The following is a 24,156-nucleotide window of genomic DNA, read 5'->3' on the forward strand; positions in this document are numbered from 1 at the left end:
GTTTAGAACTACCATTTTTAACGTGAAAATTCAATATTCTTTTATTCGATAGCGTTAACAACTATTATAATCAACGGTTATATATGAATCTTGTTGACTCGTGTGGTTTCTACATGTGCATTCTGAGGCAAAGTGTCTGCCAATGGTGATTGGTTTATTGGGGCTACCGAGCCAAGAATGGTGAGGGAATGTGCCCATTGTAGCTACCTAGACAACAAGACAGGAGAGGTATGTAGGCAGACGAGAATAGAGAATAGCTGCTTGAATGAAGAACAGAAAATGTTTGGACTATCTTATTTTATAGAGTTTTTATATAATTTTGAAGTATTGGGATCCAAAATATCTTTGAGCAATAATATAAAAATCTTTAGTCAAAATACGTTTTTATCTGTTAAAAATTCCTTATAAAGATCAATGTTATAAGTTTTCAATACCCAACTAGTTACCAATCCCATATTAAAATCATCCAAGCAAGCACGGAAGTAGTCTGTTTATTTATAGCATTCTGTTGACTATAGAATCAATGTGATGTTTTGTAATAACAGGGGCACTGGTGTTCTACAATAAATAACAATTTATAACGGGTTTTTTTAGCTCAGTGACATATTCACGAAGCAAGGTCAAAACTTCCAATACTTAACAAGAAGCGAAATTTAGAAAACTGTTATAGTAATCATTGCAGCATAACATTTAGCCAAAAGAAAATTATAATGCTTAAATATACATGACATTGATAATTTTGTAAATCGGCTACTTAGTTGTCACTATAATATTTATGAGATAAACCACAGTTCTATATTTTAACCACAACATAACATCCACCAAACGTTTTGGATTGCATTTACAAATATGGGCTAAATTCGTAATGCGTGTAATTTAAATCATTCTAACTGCCCTAACAAAAATTAAAAACACTTCATTTCATTACAATAAGCTGATAAAACCTGTATAATATTCTGGTTAAGCTCCTTTCGTTCAGAAATATCAAGGTCAAGTTTCAACACATGAAACGTCATATAAATCTACGCTGTGATGAACCAAGCTATTAACGGACGGATAAGTTATCAGCTGACCTCTAGTTCTCGCCACGGCCGCTGTCAGACAACAGCGCTAGTGTCGCCGCCGTTGCATTGTTGGAAGTTCTGTTTGTGTAGTTCGTGTCGCGTCGTGTTTTAAGTGCTCGTGTTGTGTGCGTTAAGTGTTTGTGAGTTAGTGTGTTTGTGTTTCAGGTCCATAATCTTTAAACTAAGGTAGGAAAGTTCTCTTGAGTAAATTGAACTTTTTATAAAATGGTTTGTTTATTCATCTTACCTATGTTTCCTTTTTTTTAAGAAATCAATGCTAAACAAAGGATTATGTGTTTCCAGCTATTTAAATAATGTTTTCCCTTATTGACAAAATACGTTTGTTTTGAATTGAAATACTCATTGATTAAGTTAAGAAAAACCTATCCCTACAAAACTCGTCTAACAAAGAGGACCTAATGAGTTTTTCTCAAATATACTATATTTTCCAAAATGTTACCAGCTTTATTAAACGGGCTATGTTCTAAACCTAGTTTATAGCTTAGTACATAAGTAATCTTGGTAAGCGGTGTATTTTGTACCTTTAGCTTGGTTCTAAGTTTTACCATTAATACGCTACTTAAAGGTTATAGTTTAAAGGTGGTAATTTTAAATTGCGAGGTTGATAACAATAAATAAGTTTAAATAAAAAAAATTCAATTTGTTTACCACATTAGGCTAGTATGTTTTCAGCTCAACTTAACGCAATTTTAAAGTTGAGTTTTGTGCAGATCAAGAGAAAACAATACTTCATTATGCTATTAAACACATTAATCAAGGAATTCCATTATTGGCTTGTACTGTAACATGTTACAGCCAAAGATAAGTATTTACTTTGTTGCTATCACTTAGAAACAATAATTAGCCTACAAAACGCAAAAGAGTTTATTTTAAAGATCAATATTATTGGCAGCATACCCATTACTGTTTCTGGGGCTTAGTATTTTTTCTCTGAATTGTATTTATTAGTATTTTTCGCTAGTTTTGGATCTGAAACATTAAAACTAAGTGTAAACCATACAAGTTAGATTGTATAGCTAATTATAAAGCATATTAGCTTTTTAATAAGGAAATTTACTAATTGGTAATCACGAAACAGTAATTGCAAGAATGACGTAAGCCACAACTGATTATCACAAATATTGCTAATTATTAAGAATTTGTTTTTTAAAAGTCCTACATTGGAGTTAGTGATATACCAGTCCGAATATTTTAGTTAAATACGTTTTACATTGTTCAGTTTGTGATTTCGAAAATTATATATATTCCACTTTGATTCGGCTTTTTATGTTGTGAGATCGACTTCACCTTGCTATTGTTGTTGTAGTTTGACTAATTTTTTTCATCGTAAATTTAATACAATGTGTACAATGCGGGAATAGCTGAAAAACATTTTGGTTTATGCCTGGCAATTTGTTTACACTTTCAAATATGAAAAATCTTAAAAAGGAGATACATTCAATAAAATAATAGTTTTGAAGCTTTTAACAACAGCGGAAGCTTATGTTCAGTTTCAGATACGAATGGCTATGGATAACATACAAACATGTTATACAAATATACATGTTAAATATTATGTTATGTACCTTTCATTGTTCGTAATATATACACTGACTTGTGTTGTAGTTAACCTAAAACAGAGTGGCTTAAATGGCAGGTGAACTTCTAAGGCAGTTAAAGAGGCATCAAGTCCATGGGTTAAGTGGATCTAGCAGTTTATCGTAAACTGTTTACGACGAACACGTGCCTAAAACAAAGCTTTTCGCTTGTTTTGTTTACATTATTGTTTTTTATCCATTAAAACTGTCGTGAAAAATAGTAAATGCAGCAACCTATTTAGTAGCTTCTTTGCTCACAATGGAATTTTGCATTGTGTTTCAGTAAATATTTAACCATCTAAAGATATACTCAATTTCTTTTAAACATTGTTCGGTTAACTATTCTTTTACGAACATATACTTATGAAAACAGCGTTAAAAACGTTACTAACTGAAACTTGCATTCAGTTTCTGCTAAATATTTCTGTACCAACTTACAAAAAACGATAATTAGTACACATTTTAACTTTGGAGTGATACTATTAGAGGCATGGGGGCGAGTTGACTACGAAAAAAATGACTGAATGTTTCCTGTTCAAGATTATTGAACACTACTTCAAACATTTCGTATACCTACTTCATGTTTAAAGAGTAAACTAGGCATAAATAAAACAATTTACCTACGACCGTTTTTTAAAGTAGCCATTTCAGTCCAGTTCTTAGAATTGAAAAGTTTCACTTTACAGCTGTTTACTTTCATATCCGCATAGTTTCATTTCATATCCGCATAGTTTTCTCATATCCACACAGGTAACGGACCAATGAGGTTCAAGTATTGAGAGAAAAGAATTAAAATTGTAATGCTTCGAACGGCAACTAATCAGCTGATCAGCTGATCAGTAGACCAATTTAATTGTTGATCCGACTTGTTCATGTTGATACTCGCGTATTCTTAATTAAGTTGGTGGAAGTCCAAAAATAAATGAAATATTTGCCGAATTGTACCTGATACGATATTATTTATGGTAAGAATGCTGCTAGCAATGTAATATTTAACGAAGTTTAACAAACACGTAATTACGGGAAATCAGCTGATTATACAACAAGTCGTTGCATCACTTTCAGTGGCAATGACAATACACGAAAACATAACCTCTCTAAAAAGTTATCAGTAGTGATTGTTAGTAATTAAATCCAGATTGATAGTAATTAAAAAACGGTCGTAGGTAAAGTAGTGTACGCAACTCGCGTTAATAGTCTTTACGACACTCGTAGAAGTTTTTAAGGCACTCGCCAAGGCTCGTGCCTTAAATTTTCTACTCGTGTCGTAAAGACTCACTTAACGCAATCGTTGCGTAAACTACTATATTATCATCTCTTAAAAAACAATATTGATTTAAAAAAAATAATTGTTAGGGGAAAACTACATTTCTTTTTTCGCTAAAATATATATCGTAGAGGACGTTACGATTGGCCAGGAAACTGGATCACACATATCAGTAAGAATGTAAACAATATAAGACGAAATTAAAGGTACGAGAGGGCCAAAGAAAACAGCAAGCAGCGTTGAGGACGTTACGATTGGCCAGGAAACTGGATCACACATATCAGTAAGAATGTAAACAATATAAGACGAAATTAAAGGTACGAGAGGGCCAAAGAAAACAGCAAGCAGCGTTGAGGACGAAACCGACGCTGTTTTCTTTGGCACTAGCGCGGTCTCTATCTCAGAAGATACCAAGGAAGATATTGCTTAAAGTAGTTCCAAGTGGTAGGCTTATATTTTCCATATTTGCTTTAAAACCTTGAAGACCGCTCTTGGTTTGGAAAATGCATCGGTCCATACCTTTAAAGTGGTTTTCTAATATTACTCTAGGTATTGAAATGTTCCTTATATTTAGGTTAGCTAGGTAGTGACACAAACTGAATTTTATTACTACATATTGATGTTGATATTTAATGTTTCAACATACTTTTTTCTTAGATTTTATAATTAAAAAAACACTTTGTCAACGATGTGAAAGAATAATTTAGGATTGAATATGTGATTACCGTGTAGACTATAGAAATTTTTTAGTTATATTGTTTGCAAAAATACGATCTTTAACAACTACTGACAAAAATAACTTAATAAATTGCGAAAATAAAAGCTTTAATGGAGCTTGGTAAAATTGTTTTAAGATTAATTACAACGTTGTTCTTACAAAGTAATTTAAGCATAATTATAAGTATGTGTATTGATACGTCAGTTACATTTTTTTCAGATATATTTATTTCTATTGATACATTTCTATTGGCTGAAGTGATATAAGTTTAAAGTTTTTAAGCTGACCGGACCCTTATCAATATGCATAGCTTGTCAAAGGGTAGAATCGAGTTCTGATCTCTATGGAAATGCGGGCTTTATTGTAACTATTATGGCTAAGCCACAAGTGACTTTAACTAGTTACCTTTAACTTATACCTTTTACCTTATACCTTTTACTTTTACTTATCTTTTATTCAATTTTCTTTTTTTATAGATTTCTCCAATTCAGCTGTTACAAGTTAGTATTTCTGGAATAATATCTATGAGGCATAACTTTTTCATTAGCCAGTCTATTTTATGTTGTTGAAGGGTATTTATTCAATATCATTACAAAGGTATAATCAGCATCTAGTTAGATCAGGCTGTTTTAACCGAGACAGAAAAGCACAGAAATTTTATTGATTATTATATTAATTATTATTTCGGGTCTTATTTGCTTAATCCACCGGATGCGTGACTGAAAACAGGCATAATAAAATATGTTGTGAATAATATATGAGGGGGTCAGAATCAGAGTGGTCTAGGGTAGACTAACTTAATCCAATTTCTTTAATTCATTTCTACGTACTTTATTCAGAATCAGAACGAAATAAGCCCTAGAGAAATTTAGGGAAATCTAGTTTGGGACCAAAAAGAATGGGTAGCTGCTACTAACGTAATTCATCGAACATGAAACTCATTGGAGATAGTAAATGATTATTAATTATTATTTGTACTGTATTTGTTTCAGTTTATCTGTGACCATTGTAGTCGTCCACTTTAACAGTAATAATGTAATAGAACTTATTATAAAAAAAATAATACTTGGGGCTTGTAGGTTGTATATGAGTGTATATCAACCATAAAAGGCCTACATTGCTGTAATGACATTTATTGACATTGTATTCAGTTTCTTTGTGATTTCCTTTTCAAATAAGTATTTCTTACCTTCGCCTGTTCCACTGATAGTCACGTGGTTTTATTCAACATCAACGTGACCCGTCATGTTGAGCTGTCACTCAGTACCAACAACTTATTATGTAGCTTACCTTGAAGTAAAACATTCCGTACGCCATTTTCTTTTTGAATCATCAACATTGCATGCTCAACATAGTCCCTAATCTGATTTGACATTCATAAAGTAAGATGTTTTATCCTGTCGAAGAAAATTTTAACATTTCAAAAGAAATGTTAATACAATCTTTTCCACCTACCCTTACATTATTTATTTGCGTCTACCTTTCCATTTTTCCTTGTTAGTTCTCTATTATTTATTATTATTTCCAATAATAACATTCAATCAGCATTTCTCCATTTTGGGTTAAGATGTATTGAAAAGAATTACATTTGCGTAAATAGATTGGTTTAAAAAGTAACTTGGTGTGGGGTGGACAGGTTATTGGTATAGGCCTAATCAACATCATGGAGAGTAAGGGCATTGACTATATAGTCAATGGTAAGGGCTTCCGTTACGGCAGGCCTGGATACCAAGAATGGTATTTCAATAAATATTGAGAGTACAAGAACAAACTTGGCAATTGCTGGGAAGCTGAGTAACGTAGACATCGTAACATAGAATACATTGTATAATAGTACGAGTACTACCTCAGTTATGTGATTGCCGGTTCGATCCTGAGAAATTTAAGTAACACAAAACTCGACCCATTTGTCATTACCGGTATGTGTTGCTTTTGATAAAAAGTCCTGACAAAAAAATGTTATCATAATAAAGTCAAAACTCACCCCGTTCAGTCAATACTCGTCTTTCACCCAAAAATACCCACCCTAGTGTATTGGCGTTTAAATGTAATCTAATATCCAAACGTCTGTTTACATTATTTTACTAACTACTGCCCTGATAACAATGCGATACCGTACTTAATATGATATTTAATCCAACCCATATGTTATATCATGTTCAGCGTGAGTATACATTTCACACATGTATAAAACGTAATACATTGTAACATACGCTACACGTACAGATCACATGACGCCATACACAACCTGGACTTGCAATGCTATCAGCTGTGACGGGACTATAAATATTTATTGTATAAACCATCTATCTTCAATATCTGGTTTACTGTTCCATGCGCTGTTATATCGGTGAAATGAAAACAAACTCTTGTGAGAATTTTAGACGGTTTTGTAAATGAATTTTGTATTTATTTAAAATTAGGAAATATTGGAACCTCAATATATTATATTTATCTGGAAGCGTCATTTGATTTTAATTTTTAAAAATCATGTTAAAATGTTAACCCTTAATGAATTAAAATTAAACTATTATAGCATTGCAAATATTTTTCAAAAAATCTTTTCTTCTGTAGCATCAAACTTTATTTTATATATCTAAAGACTATAGCCCATTGGATGGAATCTAGTTCAACATTATATCCCGTTATAACCAAAGTACTTTTGCTACTTGTAATGCAGTTTTATCAAGTATTAAACATAGTTTATTCCTAAAAGTAATAGTGTGGGTAATTGTTGCCCATATAATTAATCTCATTGACTACGGATTAATTTAAAAAGTCTCAAAGATCGCAATAGTAAAAAATATAAATAATTTGCAAAGAATTAATTTGCATTTTTCTTGGAATACGTTGTTCCATTTTAGAATGTTTAAGGTCTGCAGTATCTATTCATGGAAGTTCTTTCAGCAAGTAACTCATCATATTTCTTGGAAATATTTCTAAAGGGCTCCTAATTGAGAAAATAAGTCATTATAAGATACTCAAGTCATTGAAGAATGCAACATTGAGCATTGCTTCTCGAAGAACTTATTTTCCTTTTTAATATATTTTCCTCAAGTCCATATACGTAGGCTATTAATGACAAACTAAACAAACCTTATCTTCAAACATAAAATGAATTATTTATTTGATTTTCAAACAATTTGAAGGGTTTGATGTAAACTTTTAGATTTTACTTGAAAACAGAAATATTTGTATCTTATACAAATTAAATGATCATAAAAATGCATGCGCCGTTTTTTAATTTCTGTAGTAAACTTTATTGGGGATATTTCCATCATGTTACGGGGTTTTGTACGTTATTTAAAGAGAACATAGTATTTAGTCACACTGAGCATGCTGATATTAAATTAATATTTTATGTATTAGATCATACACACAGTTATTAGGTACCTAATTAAAAGAAGCTGTAGTTATACAATAAAATTCCTTTCTATTGGTACCTATGCTTGGAAATAAATGGCTTTTTAGGGAATTTCCGTACTACACACTCTGTCACTAGCACAATTAATTAAAATAGGTTTATTAACTATATAATACTGGCTACAAATTTATTTGTGAGTATGGAATGTCACTTCTCTGTAGCGTAGTAATATTGCACATAACCTTCTACTAATTTGAATAAAATTAATTTACTACCTAACTTTATAGCTTAACTTTGGAATAGATAAGGCTTGGGTTCCATTGTGATATACATACAAAGTTTAATGATAGTGTGATACTCTTGGTCACATAGTAGATTACAATCTTCTACACACGTACCGGACAATATATTCTCTGATACAGATTGAACTTCCTACGTTGCTGTCTAATACTATATGTAAACTATTTTTAAATCCACGTATAGATCCCAAAATACCCATGAACTTATGAGAACACGAAAACTTACACCCCCATAGATTATATACCTAAAATGTTCATCATGACGACTATGACGAGAAACTTTGTGCAAAACTATCCATCATCTCATAAATTGCCCTTTAAGGTCGTAATTCCTTTCTAAAGGGAACTTTCCATATACCTAATGTTAAAAATACCTTAGCTGTACTTATTTGTCTGTTCTTCTTAAATTTTATTACCTTGTTAAAATCAGGCGTGATTTACTGTATTCTGTTTTGTTTAGGCCTATTTCAGCTTAACTTAAGCAATCAATTGTTTTATTAATACTTATGAAGTCAAACGGGGTGAAGCCCGTGGGTAGCAAGTCAAAAATTTCCGTTTGCTTGGATATCCTTTTGTCTGGCGTGTCCTATAAGTTTAGGTACAACTTAGTTGCAACATATTCTTTTAAACTAGCTAAATTTGCCTTTGTGCCCTATTTTATCATTCTACATTCATATACCTCGAATGTTATTCATATACTGTTTATGTATGTAGTAGACTGAGTAGTCCTGAACATTGATTATGAATCTTTGTGCAGCCTACAATATGATTAATTAGAATTATAAAATCGGAAATAAAGTTCAACAAAGATTTTTTTCCAATACTGTTTGGAAATTTTCTGTTTGTTGAAATAACGTAATGGTCTATCTACGAAGTTTGATTTAAAATCTCATTTACTTGTTTTTCACATTTCATTTTTATGTATTAACATTATTATGTTCAAACGAAGATCAGTTTGTGATGTTGATATCATAGTATTTAAAGTGTTGTATTGCTCTTATTACAGTTTAAGTTATTTCAATTCCTTGTACAATTTTGGTTCTCGAATGTTTATTTGATCATATTGTCTGGTTATTCGAATAGTTGTAGTGCTAGCCTTCAAATTCATAGGTTGCCTGTTCGATTTGAAGCGTTCGATTTGATTCTGGATTTAGATACTATTTGCCATTGGCCTGTCAATTAGTTATTCTTTCTAACAAAATTTTGACATAACAAAATGAAAATACCGTTGGCATTCAAGCACAAACAGCCCTAATACAATACATTATTGTTAAACAATTAGTTCTAATCAAGGTCACACTGTTCTTCAACATTCAATATTAACACACTCTTTTGTTTTTAACGTAGCTTCGTCTAAAACAAATCGACAGGTATTTTCTTATAAATAATTGTTTAACACAACCATCAAGGCTTACATGGCATGGGTTTTATTTAAGTTTATTCTAACTTTATTCATACCACCATAATTCCACCATATTATTCATAACTTTATTCGGAGTAGAAGTAAGGTCAAATCTGTAGGGATGGGGATATTTCCAGCATATAGCACTTAATTAGTTCTACTTAGTGTTAAAATTAACATTATTTGGATAAAAGTTAAAATAAACAAAACAGACTAATACAAACAAATACCCACACATTTAAATTATGCAATTTTGGGTAATTTGTAAAAAAAGTGAATAGGTATTTGTAAAGTTTTAAGCCAAATTTTTAAGTATATGGGTTCCCTACTGGTGTGCCTTAAAACTTCGTTGTTACTTAGAGACTACTGTTCCTTAATGACCTTGTCAACAACGGAATGGAGTTTAAGATAGACAATACAACGTTAAAACAATTCTGCAGTAAATCTGTCAGTGATCAGTCATGCAAGCGAGTTTTTAGTCGTAAAAGCAAAGCAAAGTGTGTCGTAGTCACGTTCTGACAGTAAACCTATCACAGCCTATAGTGGAGTTGTGCAGACTTGGTGGAGTGTGACACAGCGCATTGTGTCATTGACTACACACCTCTCTACAGTCAATGATGTATGCTGTGAGGAAGGCTACAAGTTTATCTCAGACTTTAGTTGTACTTTTTGCCAAATTGGTAATCTGATTTGGGAATATTTGAATGAATAGGACATAGGTGTGGGTGGCCATGTAAAATGGAGCTACATTGTCATGACAGTAACCCGAGGTGGGAAAAATTATATAGATGTTTGTCCATTGTTTGAATAGTCTTTGTAAGATGATTAAAAACTCTTAGCTATGTTTCCATGCTCATTGGGATTAGATAACGTACTACGGCTTGAAAAGTATATTTAATCACCAGTATGGTTATTTACTCTTTACGACACGAGCTTCATATAAGGAAAATGAAGGAATCCGAAAATATACAAATTGTTATCTCGTGATGACTTGTGAACTACATTTCCCTCCATGATCAGTTGAAGCTGGCTAGTTCATTATATTTAACACTATAAACTAATATAAAAATACTTTTGTCCCATGACGTGTATTTTATAAACATCATTTTTTATGTGGATAGCTCAAGATTGTAATTGAATAAATCATGTTGAATAAACGATTTAAAATGCCAATGTCGATTGATATCAGTCATTCAGTTTTCAGAGTAATGCAATTAATTGCAAAAATGGATATAATATATATTATCGATTTACAAATCGTATATACTCCTTTAATACATGATTACTCAATACAAAAGGCCGCTTACAGTGATCGTCAATAGACAGTTGAGGTATCGGACCATCGATAAACACGTTATCGATACATCGATTACACTTATCTCCATGAACACAGTGACAAACAATAGCTGATGATAAGTGGAACTGATTATATGATAGAGAACGAAATAAAATAAAATATATCTTTTGGTGTTTAACAAAAAAGTAAATAAATAGTACCTGATAAAATAAGTATTGCGCTAGCTGTTTGGTTGTTCTGTTTTCCTAAAATATAAATTCTTGTGCTACCCATGAATTGCAGGTTGCTTTATATGTATAATATACTAAACGTTTGATGCAATAGAGCCATTGACGATGGTCCTAGAAGATTAAATAAATTCATATTATTTTCCAACGAAATCAGAAAGTTGTGTTTGATATGTACTAATTCCAACATATTTATTTTATGCCTTTTCTTTTTGTCCCAAAAAAGATATTTTCTTACTTTGATAACCCTCCCGTCATATGTGCCTATTTTAAATTTACCCATATGTTGAAGTTTATTGTTTATAAATGTGTTACTTAACCATGGTTGTTTGATACATGGTGAGATGATTTATCTAGCAATAATAGTAAGGTTGAACTGTAAGTTTTACATAGGCCTAGTATATATTATATACTTTTTAGAATATTAGTATAATTTTTGAAAGGGCACAATTGCATATAGCTGCACTGTTTTTCTATAAAAGGATAGCCCTAAAACGAACTCTAAAAACTTAGAGTAGTTGCGTTCGTTTGTAAAAAATAATTTAGGGAACTGCATTTCATAATACAGTTTAAAATGTAGCTGTCATTGATTTTACATTATATAACTATTACTCCAGGTTAACATCTAATAAATAAAATACCTAAAAATCTTTTAGGATTCTTATGAGCTTTGCGTATTAACTCTAAATTAATAGACATCTAAAATACAAACTGCATTATTCCTCCTTACTTTTAATAATTTATAATGAAAAGTATGCTAGTTTTTCATTAAAAAAATCAAGGCATTCTTAATGATGTAATATACATGCAACGATGTTTTGTCGTTGATAATAAACTCAACGTTCGATCAAAATCGACGGAACTTCAAAGGGCGCGAAACTATAAAATGCAAATGGAGACTTGCAACACCTAGTAAAGTTTATTTATTGCATATTAAACTAGTCTGTTTCATTATTAAGTCAATTATTAATATACCTGGTGATAATTGATCAAGTTGGTACTCTGAAAATTGTGATTTGTGGGCCACTAATGCCTAGAGAAGATGTTTTCTGTGACACAATACGTGTATGGGCCTGGAAATTAAGATACAAGTCAATTTGCATAAACTATTATACATACTAAAACGCACAGCTGTACGTACACAGTGGGCACTTTACAAAGTTTAATATTAATACTGTTATGCACTAACCAAAGTTGAATCGTCATCTTCTTAGATAAAAAAAAATTGGTTTTTCTTTCCCGAGTTATTTGGCTCTTCTACCTGACCGATTTTCATGATTGAGGTCTTAAATTGGAGGTATGCATGCTAAAATTTCATATCAAGCATTGGCATATATTTATCTACAGTCCCACCTGGCTTATACATAAACGAAATTTGCTCCCAATGTATTCTTATGGAAGTTAAAATTTAGGTTTTCTTTTCCGAGTTCGTTTGGCTCTTCTACCCGACCGATCTTTATGATTGAGGTCTCAAATTAAAGGTATGCAGATTTCACATCAAGCATCGGTATATATTAATCTACTGTATTACTCGTAAAAAAAAACATAAATTTCATTTGTTTTCGAATTCTTACTCCATTTTTAGTTTTATTTTACCAGTTATATTTATAAATAATCCTATATATTTTGGTCTAAGCACAGTAAAACACCGGCTTTCATTTAAGCTATTAGTTATTCAAATCGGACGAGTTTCAAGCAAATGCCATGGGAACCTGTAACTTTCTTTTATTAAAAATAGTAGCTCCAGTGCTGTTTACGTTTTTTATATGTTTTAAATTCAAAATAATGTGTAAATTATAGGCTTTAATTTAAGCTATTGATTGTCTGAATAATTTAAGTTAAAGATACTGTATTACTCGATCAAAAATCATAAATTTGATTATTTCTCGGATATGATATTTATATCAACGCTGCAGCATAGCATGGGTCCTCTAGTAGTTTCATATTAATATAATATAGTATAATTCATACTGACGTTTTACTATACATATAAATGTGATTGCAATAATATTTTCCACCTCCTGTTCTCAGAGCACTCTTTTATTTATACCTTATACTACAGCTCTATTTATTACTTCTAAAGTACAGCTACTGATTAAAATATAAATAGTCCTTTGCTGATAGAATTATAGGCATGAATGATGAGAAATTATCACAAAATTAAAATATTATGTAAAACATGTAAAATCTAAGCACAAAAAATTCAAGAATTATTTTTATAAAATCTGTGTATTGACACTTGATGGTATTCTAAATCAGGAGTCAAAGTCTATTTACTTCTTGTGTTAGTTCAATGAAGCATATTCTGAGTATTTAAGCTGACCAGACCCTTATCAATATGCATAGCTTGTCAAAGGGTAGAATCGAGTTCTGATCTCTATGGAAATGCGGGCTTTATTGTAATTATGGCAAGCCACTAGCGAGTTCAATATATCTCTGCTTATGTTGCAGAGTATTAAAAGTAACTTACCTTACTCTAATGCAGTTGCCATTTTAGCAAATTTCCCATATAGGCAATAAGCTATTACCGTAGGTCTCATGGTAAGACCTATACCCAGGACCGATTTACGTTTTCGTTTTGAGGTCCCAGAGGCTAAAAACACCATCCGTTCAAATTCATATATATATATATATATATATATATATATATGACGTGTGTCCGTTACCGTGATAACTCGAGCAAAAATGATTCGATTTATATGAAGTTTGGTACAAAGGTGTAAACCTACGTTTATTCAAACGAGCTCGCGAACCAGCATAATCGGACTATGGGAACAGGGGTTTATGGGGTAAAAATTTATTTTTCCCATTATTGACCCTAAAAATTTTCCGATTTCTCTACAAACCATTTTGTAGAGCTTAAAAAAGAAATAATTTTGTATATTGAAGCGTGGTTGTACGCCTAACGGTTACGGAGATAATTAAAAAAATTGTCAATTTAAAATTCCCAAGTTATTCTTAAGGGTAATAAATTAACTGTTGTAGTTTGCTTGTTTATGGATGCATTTTAATCAAATTTGGCAATTTTGATTATTTCATACTAAGATTTCGAAATTTCAATAAAAAAAACACACGTCACTATCTTCCCCGTAGCAGTAAACCTAATCACTCACTAAAATATAATGTTAATTAAATAGGAAATAAATCTGACAAATTTTAGGGAATATTTTAGTAGAAATCAAGCCGGTTAAATGCAAATTCGCTTATTCTGCAGGTTTGCTGCGGCAGGGGTATTATTGTTGTATTATACTTTACACATGTCAATTTCATCAAAAATTAATACAATTGGTACTGTTAATCGCTATACAATCCATGTCACAATCAAAATTCTAGGTCTACCCGTCATAGTTCATATTAATCAGTAACGACGTATTTAGCGTTCACTAAATTAATATTGCTGTTAGAATAATTTAAAAAGATCTCCTAGAGCAATCCTTTAATGCAACGTGATACCTGTTTATTACACAGATTTTCAAGCAAACAAAACATTGTTCTCACCACCTCAATAGCAGAGTTTTGTATATGTATTTGATATTGTTTCACATGATAAAGTTATTTTTACAGTATTTCCTTTCATCAATCCCCGAAAAAAACTAGATCTGCTTTAGGTAAAATATGACTCAGAACTTATGGAAGTTCACGGTAGATGACCAATGGTCAGTCGAGGCAGTGGACAATCGATAAGTATCGATATATCGATAAACGTCGTCTCCATGTAGACGGTGACAAACAATAGGTGCAAAGTGGAACTGATGATTTATTTGTGGGCAACGATGCTGAATAATGGTTTTGAGCATTTGACTCTAACAACTATTGTTGCTTTGCTCCTACAATACCCCAATATACCATGAATATAATGAATATAATAATAGGTACTGAAAAAAATGTATTATAGTTTACCGAACGTGATATTAGTATACTCGTAGTAGCGATATTAACTTGTATTAGAATACTCACTTCATTATGAATTTCACGGACACTTCCAATAAGTGGGGGCAACGTTAACTTGGCAAAGAAGATCAAAATAAATCATCACATTAACCTACAATTGACAAAAGTTTTTACATTTCGTTCATATACATTCTTATTCGATATAGATTAAACAGATTTTGTTAAAAATTATACATTTTTTCATTAAAACAAAACACGGTGTTCTGATAGAGTGATAAATATGTAACAAAGTTTTGTTTTTGATGATAAACTCTCAGTTCAGTCAAGTTTGATGGAACATCAAAAGCCTGGAGACTATAAAATGCAAACTAGACTAGTCTGAAACTCGTAGGGAACTATATTATTTGTATATTTAAATATACTAAAAATACAATAAATGAAAATGTCTACAGTTAGTTACTGCCTAAAAGTAAAAATATAGGTTTGTTAAGATTAATAACATTTTCGGGGAGGACACGGAAAATGGCCAATACAGTGTCTGTACATTGAAAGCTCTTCTTTGTTATTACATACATAAGTTCTTCATAAATTTAAACATTCGCTTAGGTTTTCCTGTTTCATGATTTCAAATTATTATTTACTAAATGAAATGATGGAAACAATATTTTTGTATATTACAAACGCATCATTATATCTATCATAAAAACTAAACCTAAACTAAAACCTAAATAATATAGACAAAATTAATACTTCCTACTGTGACCCCTAGGACTAGAATCATACGGTGTTTTATTTAGGAGGGGCACGCCAGTTCCATGCTCTAAAGGAAAAGCTGACTTTTTCTATAAACAATTTCGAGAACAACGTTTTCTCAATACTTACAAAAAGGTTGTAGCTCAACTATTTGTACAACCGGATGCACTTTATGATATAGTTAATTTTTAAACGACAATCCACATTTACTAAATATACTAATCAAGTTTGAAATAATTATAAATTTGCTTTTTAATTATTCGCTGAAAAGGCATAAATTATCGTATTTAATTTCTGAAATAAAAATTGTTATCCTTGAATTACACAAAATAAAATAAAATATTTTTCAGTGGATTTGATAAAAATAGTTTTTGTTAAAAAAAAACCTAAAATGCGTTGGTTGTCAACTTCGAGGTTCGGTCAGAATGACCATCTCTATCACAGTCTAGAGTCTGTTTAGACTAGAACCCTGGCGCACAAGTGTCACCCTCTTATCAGCTATCACTGTTTATCAACAAATCACCCACGACTCCCTACAACTGATAAGTAAACTGAATGCCCTCGCCCTAGAGAGGGACTAGGTCAGTAGCAACTTCAGTGTTTTGAAATTAATATACAGCCAAAACTTTGTGATTTGATATTTTTTGAAGTGTTAGTTTAGGCTACCAAAAGATTCATAGTAGTTTTATTTTTTGAATGAGTAATTATAGTAAAGTGATAATAATTCCCGTAAAACATCCATCATGATCATCTGTAGAAATGGTAAATAATGAAAACCAAATTACCTCACAACCTACATAAAGTTGATTTAAGAACTATTGATTTTTGTATATTGTAGCCTACGTTGTATAGACAATATTGATCATATTACGAAAAAAGCTTGTTAACCGTTTACATTTTGCAGAAATGAAAAAAAAAATGTGCGGGAAAACGTTCTAATATAACGATAATGACCTAATTAGTTACCGTAATTAGTTTTTAAAAAACAAAACACATACCTTTGTGTTTCTAAAATGAAATATTTACAAATATCATTATTATTTACAGCATTGTGAGTTATACAGGGTTAGTAAAAAGTGTGGAGACCCCCTGTTATTTTTTTAACGGCCCATACTAGAAAAACTAAACTCGGCACACCTTTATGGCATGTTATGAAGTACTTTTTGGGCATAACCGTCCTTTGGTGTACATCCCCAAAATGGGGGATTTAGGGGAAAACTCAAAAATCTCAAATACAAAGCCCTATCGAGTGACCCCTCATTTTGAAGGTCCTCGTAAAAGAAAACCAAAAACGCAAACTAGAGGTCTTTATCTCAATCCAGTAAAAAATGGCAGCCAATTGAAATTCTCAGAAGTTGAATTTAACTTGAAGCTTTCCAAGTATGGAAATCCCCTGTAAATTTTGTAGCGGCTCACACTAGGAAAACTAAACTCTACACACCTCTTTGGCGTGTTATGAAGTACTTTTTAAGCCTAAGCCACTTGCTTACCAAACCCAAAATGGGGGATTTTGGGGAAACTCAAAAGTTTTAAATGATAAGCCCCATCAAGTGACCCCTCGTTTTGAAGGTCCTGGTAAAAGAAAACTAACAACGCAAACTAGAGGTTTCTATCTCAATCCAGTAAAAAATGGAAGCTGATTGAAATCTTTAGAAATTGGAAATAACTTGCAATTTTATATTCAATTGGCTGCCATATTTTACTGTATTAAGATAAAGACCTATAGTTTGCGTTGTTAGTTTTCTTTTATTATGACCTTCAAAATGAGGGGTCACTCAATGGGGCTTATCATTTAAAATTTTTGAGTTTCCCCCAAAATCCCCCATTTTGGGTTTAAGAACTTATGAGAATTTCAATTGGCTGCCATTTTGTACTGAACTGAGATAGCGACCTCTAGTTTGCGTTGTTGGTTTTCTTTTACCAGGACCTTCAAAATGAGGGGTCACTCGATGGGTCTTTGTATTTGAAATGTTTGAGTTTTCCCCAAAAACCCCCATTTTGGGGATGAACACCAAGTGGCCGTTATGCCCTTGTACTTCATAACATGCCATAATGGTGTGCCGAGTTTAGTTTTTCTAGTATGGGCCGTTAAAAAAATAACAGGGGGTCTCCACACTTTTTACTAACCCTGTATGATAAAATAATTTGAGATATACTTCACGAAAGTTCCGCCTTCGGTACAGCATCCAAGCATAAGCGAGATAAGTTGTCTATATGAAGATATCCAGACATTAACACGACCCCCATATGTTCTGCCCCTTGTGACGTAGTTCCAATGTTATCAGCTGACTTATAACGTCATAAACATTTATTGTATAAACGGCCCATCACGGTTATCTAATCTACCCCTGTGTATTGACTTGGGACTTAAATTTACAGTTTTTGTATGTTTTAGGTTTTTAATCTTTACGTTTGTTGGGTGAAAGATTTGTGAGGTGATATTTTTTGGAGCTCTTATTATTTACCTATTATTTACTCTTATTATTTACCTGCTAATTATTTACCTATCTATACTTCTTGTTATTCCCTAAAACAATTAATTTATGTGGTCGCAATATTATTATACTGTACCCGATTATTCCGTCGATGAAGTAAAATACAACCTTTGTCATATTAACCTAAGGCAATAAAAGAAAGGTGATCTTTGAAATAAATATATAGAACAGTTAAGGTTATTAGACTAGAACCGACTTAAAGTTTTAAATTATTTCAAAATAACTAAAAATACACTAATGATTTTTACCCCATTTAGCTTTTAATTTCATAATTTTTTTAACTTACTGAAATTTCTTTTGTAATTGAGAAACAACAATGTGCGATATTTGCCTTGATTAGGTTGTATTTGACTATGTAAAATCCACATTTTTACTACCAAACCCATTTTCAGTATTGAATGTGATTAATAAAGTATGAGAAACGTTACATTAAAAACTTTCCACTAGTTGTGGAGCCAATTACTGTTAAAGTCAAAGACATTTACACTTTATATAACTGGGAAAATATTTATTTGTTAAAATTTAGCCTACCAATATGGAACATATTTTGCTGGTAAACAACTGTTATTAATAAGGCACAGAAAATAATACTACATCTTGGCTCTAATGATTAGAGCAGCGCCCTACGTTTGTCTAGGATATGCGGGTTCAAACCATGCAAACTACAAAAGATTTTATGTAATTTATTGTTCCTGGAGTTCTTCACGACAAACTTTTTAGAAGGAATAAAACCCTCTTAAGTGAGGAGATTTAGAAGTCATGCTGGCCTATATTCATGCTGGGCAAATAAACCTTTTTTATGACAAAGAAAATCTCATCCATAAAATGCAAAGCGGCATATATGTAAACACGTTTCTTAATATAAGTAAACTAAACAAAAACTACTTTTTTAAATCCTTGCCTGTAATTGGCCCTGTGGCACGTCTTAGTCATAAAGTAGAAGATATCCTGGAGTTGACAGTTGGGCAGTTACTACACCCTTGGTGTGCTTTGATTGTCTTTGTTTTGGACGTAGGGGGAAGGGGAGGGGGGGGGGGTTGTATTAAATCAACGGTATGGATGATATTTAGTTGTGCTGTGTGCGGTTAATTACGATTTTTAACACGCGTTGTAGCTAATTTCCGTCCAGGAAATGAGTTACTAGCACAATAGGAGGAGTTGGAATTTAGCTTTATGTAACAGGCTCTGCTCTGTATTAATACAATTGGGTGAGTTCCCTTTATCAAGGGTTTAACCTTTTTGAACTTAACTACTGACTTTGAATAGTAAATTATACCTATCTACAAGGAATAGTTGTAAGTAGTTTATTACTCAAAGGAAAGATAGGTAACTGAATACTCATAAGGTATAATTGAAGTTATTATTCATCCATTGTTTTCATGCTAATTTTTACCTCCGTAATATTTTAGTATCTTATTGCAACTCACTTTATGGTGCATATTCAGGTAAGTTACATTTAATAAAGTGGTTTTTCAATGAATTTTGAATTATGAATTATCATACCGTTATAACTGTGTAAATGTTTACTTCAAGTTGGTGAATTTTAGGTTAATAGGTTTGCGTTATCAGTTTCTGTACCTTTAAGATTAAAAAATATAACATTTCATAAGTCTATACATGTGTATCTTGATCATTAACTAAAGGCAATAGCTCAACTAAAAGTAACACTAAAAGTTTGCTTTGTACAAAAGGGTACTTTTATATATTTTCAGGTTTTACTTAAATGATGGTAAACTTGAGCAATGAGATGATTAACGTTTGGTCAACAATCACTGGGTTTTCTTGTTGCATAACCAAATAACTAATAATGTGACTGATTTATTGTGCATTCTACTAGGTCGTAATCTTGGTAGTTAGTCTTATCTGCTGACCTCTAGTTGCCCATTCCCCCGCGGCGTCGCCTCAGCGCTAGTGTCGCTTCGCTAACAAGGCGTCAGTCTTCGCGCAAGTGTTGTGTCGTTACCTCGGGTTGTTTTTACGTGTTGTGTTTGTGATTTGTGCGTGTTTCTTTAGTGTGTGTTCCCAAAGTTTCATTTGGGTGTGCGTTTGTGAGAGCTATTTTTCTTTAAAGGTAAAAATATTTTTTAAACTTTAGTTGTATATTAGATTATCTTATTTAGTAAAATATTGTGAGGTTAATATATATGCAACTATATTAAGTTATACAGTTTATGTAGTGGTCATTAAAACGGCGAGAAAAAACGGTTCCGAAAACAGCATACAAAGTACAAAGATATGAATAAAAAGTAGTAAATAAAATACAACTGAGCACCCTGAAATAATTGTAATATTTTGTAGATGTAACATGTTTTGGGCAAAATATAATAATTATTTCAGAGTTATATTAGCAGTCCTATTTTGTGAAACCTAAATTAGAGTATAAAATGTATTTTCATCGATTCTGTTGAAAATCAATATGAAATGTTAAACACTAGACGCCAAACAGGTTACTTGAAAACGACAATGAAAAAAATTACCACAAATGTATGTGAGGTGTAATAGTAGGATTATAAAGAAATAAATTATTTGCAACCCAACACAACTTCCCATTTGGTTTTAACTGATGTTTCATAAGGCAATGTCCTTTGTACCCACAATGATAACCTTCTATCATCTTGAACTACATTACGATGAAACTGATGCGGCACAATATTATTAACATGCACTTGAATTCAACTATAAAACTTGTTCACAATTAATTAGGATCAGTTATTTTAATTTGCCTTACTATTTAAATTAAATGTTTACCTTAAGGCTATACATTGGTGTTGCGATAAACGTTCTAATGTGTGCAAGCATCTGTTGAATTTAACATGTCCACACTAATTTTAATCACGCTTCGTATTTTGTAATAGACATGTATACGTAAACGGATATTTTACATCTGTATAGCCTACGTACGGTTTTGTGGATAGTTTAGAATATATATTTTCCACATTAAACGCGATGAGAGGCCAAATTCTCCGTCTTATGAATAAATAAATAAATAATAATGCATAAGTAGTCAGATAATTTGATAAGGAATATTTTAATAGGCACACAGCATAGCTTCATGGAAACATGAGTAAATTTAGAGTGATGTCGTGGGGACCTGAACTTTAAGTATTGCCAAATATTTAATATTGTATGGGATGATAACGTTCTAACTATAGATAAAGTAATTTGGTTACATTATGTCATATTTTACCAATAGTCGTTTAAGGTTATTGCTAAGTTCGTCTATTTATTAGAACATGAGTGTGTTTTGGAGTTGATGACCTCAAATGAGGTGGCTTTATTTTGATAGGAAATTAATAGTTAGTTGTTTTAATAGTTTTTGTGTTCATTTTGATTTGCGAGCTAGTATGCACACCACTTTCTCAGTTTAGGACTATTTATGAAAAATAATCTTTTAAACACATTTGGAAGGTCTAAATTATTTATAAACAAATCACTTACAATACTTAAAACTGAAACATCCACATAGTTCTTGTTCATTTAAAAATATTAATACGATACTTAAAATGGCATACTGTATTAAGAAGAGATAGTTAAAAGGCGAATTTAGATAATTTATATGGATGGTAAATGTGTAGACAATATATGAAGGTTGATCATACAACTATAATATACATAGACATTTAAATTAGTTACAAAATTGATTTTTCATGCATGCACGATACACAGTACAACACTAATCCAATGTACATTTTAAATTAAAAATAACTGCTAATCTCGTAGCTCGTTATAATGTTCTTATAATATTTTTTTCATACGGTAAACTATAGACGGTATATTAGCAAGCACTTCAATGCCGGAGACTGGCAAATGACTGAGACAAAGACATGAAATGGAGCGGAACACACGAGTATAGTCGCAACACACCTGTGAATGTACTGTCTCCGAAGTGACATATTTACTAACAATAGTTTAACTAACAATACACCGCAAGAGAGCAGTGGTGTTGCACGTAAGCTGGGTTAAAACTGTAAAACTGCGACCAAATATGTGTGATTAGTCGAAATATTGTTCGCAGCGTAAGTCTGACATAATAATCAAACGATTGAAAACATCGATGAAGAAGTTGATTATTAACATGTTTAAAGTATAACTATTTCAGGAACATCATACATATTTTACAATGAAGAAATTTATTGTATGTTACACAATTATTTGACTTTTAACATAATTTTTGTACATTTATGAAATTAGCTGTAATTTATGACTCGGTTGTCCATTTGAGTTCAGGTTTGTGGAATTGTATCATACTAACAAAGATATTATATTTGATGTGTATATCAACCTATGCTTGCATTTAAGACTTTCTTCTCCTAGCAGTCCGTCCCTCTGAGGAGGTAGCGTATCACTAAACGATGTGTTAAGATGATTAGCCTATTATACTCAGTTAATTTTTACTTAGTTTTGTAGCTCTATCTTGATTACTTTTTGAATTATTTAACCGTCCCTATATAATGAATGCTACAAAGAAAGGGTTGTAAGAAAATAGTTTAATGCAATTAATTTTGTGTGTGAAATTATTAGAACCTAATAGTGATAGTTTATGTTATGAATTTGTATTTTTGCTTGTGAAAGTAACTATCGGACGCTCTGTGATTGTTTTGAGGCTCAACAATAAAGCAATGTAAAATGTTTTATTAAAACAATAGTGTATTTAAAAATGATCACCAGACACGGTCAATCGAAAAACCCGATTTATCAATGGTAAAAACAATGTTTGCAAAGCACTTTATTTACCAAACTAGTTTGTGATTAGGTTACAACTGATGAGCAAATTAACCATGGTGTATTGAACAAATCACATATATTTTAAAACACAAGCTACGTTCCTTTAAAAAGCTATGTTCGCACACATCTTTTGGTTTCGACTCATATTTTGAACCAAATGCAAAAAGACACCCTCAATTCGGTATAAAAATGAAAAGGCCTGTTGAATATTAACTTTGAGTCAAAGTGGAACGCGTTTTGGGTTTAAATCTGAAGGGACAATCAATATGCATAGCGTGTCAAAGGACGAATTGTGTTCTAAACTGTATGCAAATTTGAGCTTTATTGTAATCATTTCTGGAAAGCCGGTGATGAATTTCGCATGTACAATCCTGGTGTGAATGAATTATGCTAATGCGGAGTATTTAATTAGACTCTGAACCAGATACAATCAATGTTTAATTTCAAATTTCATCAATCCCTGGTTCTGCGTGGTATTAGTTACTGCTCAACGCTGATTTTTTAGTGATTTTTATCGCATAAGGCTTATTCATGCAAAACAATATGCAAGTTTTCGGGTTGATATACAATGCAATGAAAGGCGTATTTCATACGAATCATAAATACAATCAAAGTACTCAGTTTTCATGTTGTCTACTAACACAAATGAGAGATTAATGCTGTGTATATCTTGGATAGCAAGTCCATGGTAAATTAAATAAACGATTTATGTTTACACTTCCCTTGCCGATGTATAATTAAGGTACGCAAAATTTGTGCTTGTGAGTTTTTCCTAATATGTAAACGAGCATGTTTTTGTGAAGAATTATGCATCTTGCAAATAAATGTAACTAATTTTAAGGGAAATCTGTCGATTCCCCTATATATTGTGAATATGCCACGAATGTATTGAACCATAGACAAATTGAATACATACAGACCGGCAGCAGTGCTTCGGTTAGCGTATGTTCCTGTGCCCACCGCTAGGAGTGCCGTGTAGTTACTGCGCAGTGCGCACACCGCTGCAGCGTCTGCCGGTGCTGGTAGCTAGCATACTTCTGTTCCTGCGCTCCTCGC

At 31.9% G+C, this 24,156-nt stretch overlaps 1 protein-coding gene across 9 annotated transcripts in view; it reads left to right on the plus strand.

Annotated features, from left to right (window-relative positions):
• The first annotated feature begins 1,138 nt into the window (after nt 1-1,138).
• Nucleotides 1,139-24,156, plus strand: part of LOC128986310 (CUGBP Elav-like family member 1) — a 767,482-nt gene continuing 744,464 nt past the window's right edge. For 5 of the 9 annotated variants that reach the window (XM_054406611.1, XM_054406613.1, XM_054406622.1 and 2 more), the window contains exon 1: nt 1,139-1,250. The gene's annotated coding sequence lies outside the window, so the exon portion shown is untranslated. Of the gene's footprint in view, nt 1,251-20,325; nt 20,447-24,156 lie in introns of those variants that run through there. The other 4 variants (XM_054406627.1, XM_054406624.1, XM_054406626.1 and 1 more) reach the window with 2 other exon arrangements.

The sequence above is a fragment of the Macrosteles quadrilineatus genome, unplaced genomic scaffold (genome assembly GCF_028750875.1).
Source record: "Macrosteles quadrilineatus isolate MER2022 unplaced genomic scaffold, UCM_ALF_1.0 Scaffold_2__2_contigs__length_208266976, whole genome shotgun sequence".
NCBI classification, from domain to species: domain Eukaryota; kingdom Metazoa; phylum Arthropoda; class Insecta; order Hemiptera; family Cicadellidae; genus Macrosteles; species Macrosteles quadrilineatus.